At 34.3% G+C, this 1,439-nt stretch overlaps 1 pseudogene; it reads right to left on the bottom strand.

Annotated features, from left to right (window-relative positions):
- Positions 1 to 344: 344 nt before the first annotated feature.
- On the bottom strand, positions 345 to 794 carry LOC111542582 (annotated as a pseudogene).
- Between the last annotated feature and the right edge of the window lie 645 nt (positions 795 to 1,439).

Below are 1,439 nucleotides of genomic sequence, written 5' to 3'. Positions count from 1 at the left end.
TTTCTAAAGAAAATTAAAAAAAAAAAAAAGAAAGAAAGAAAGAAAGAAAAAGGCATAACCCAGACGTTCCCCCTTTGACCAACTCCATCTCAGTTTAGTTGTGTAGAAGGGCTTAGATATATCTAGAGTAAGCCACATGCAACGTGCTACTTGATCAATTTTCTAAAATAAGTTTTCAGAACAATGACTGTAAGGTAAGAGAAAAAAACATGGAGGAATGGAGTCCTAGTTACTATGCATGCATTTTTTTGAAAATAGGAATAAACCTTTTAGAGATAATTTATAAACAAAGAAAAAGACAAATAATTTTGTACAAGAAATGTAACATATTCTGTACAAGCTCTTCACTTTGCTGTCATCATTTGTACAAGCTCTTCATCATTTACTCGACCATCGCCATCAATACCTGCTTCCCTGATCATTTCATCAAACTTGTCATCTGTTAACTTCTCTCCTGGGTTTGTCATCACATGGCGGAGTTCTGCTGTACTGATATAGCCATTGCTATCCTTATCAAACACACGGAATGCTTCTCTAAGTTCTTCTTCACTTTGTATGTTTTTCATTTTTCTTGCCATCATTGTCAGAAACTCAGGAGAGTCTGTTTTTCCATTACCATCAGCATCTACTTCATTAATCAAGTTCAGTAACCCTGCTTTTGTGGGATTCTACCCAAGAGATCTCACTATCATTTCCAATTCCTTTGTTGTTATAGTTCCATCATCGTCTCCGTCAAATAGTGAAAAAGCTTCTTTGAATTCTGGAATCTGCTCTTCAGTCAGTTGGTCTGCCATGCTGCTAGTGCTACCGATTTCCAAGATGTGACCACAAAACCACTTCCATATCTTCATTCTCACCGATGAAATCTCTACCCTGGGGCATGTCATTTGCCTTCTGTTCTCTTCAACGTGTTCATAACTAAAATGGAAATATACCCACTCTTCCTTTCTCAAGGAAATGCTGTTGGGAAAATGTAAGACATCTTATCTACAAATAAATATACATTATAAAGATATACTATAAATACAGTATGCTATAAAGTATGTTTATAACATATATAAATATACTTTAAATATAATGACAGTTTTTAATAGTCTAAAATAAGTCAATGATATTGAAATAAAATCCAGTTACACACAAAGGTCACTTACATTACAATAGAGATAGTTGAGATTAGAATATTAGGAGAAAATAAAGATTAACACACATGTTCGGGTAGATTCACCTTCATGTTGTCATGGCGGATATTTATTAGGCTGTAATACTAGGCTGAAGTATCTCAAATTCATATCCTTTTACAAAATCAAGAGCATAATTTTATATAACGAGATGAACACAAGGGGTTAAAATAACATGTCTTTGTCATGGTGGGCATTCCACTTCAAAGTTATAGATCTGCATCCATCCTAAGAACATGGTTCCTTAGCTCAGAGAAGTCT

Source organism: Piliocolobus tephrosceles, chromosome 16 (assembly GCF_002776525.5).
Source record: "Piliocolobus tephrosceles isolate RC106 chromosome 16, ASM277652v3, whole genome shotgun sequence".
NCBI classification, from domain to species: domain Eukaryota; kingdom Metazoa; phylum Chordata; class Mammalia; order Primates; family Cercopithecidae; genus Piliocolobus; species Piliocolobus tephrosceles.
The sequence above is the reverse complement of the archived record's forward strand: the minus strand, read 5'-3'. Positions and strand labels throughout refer to the sequence as shown.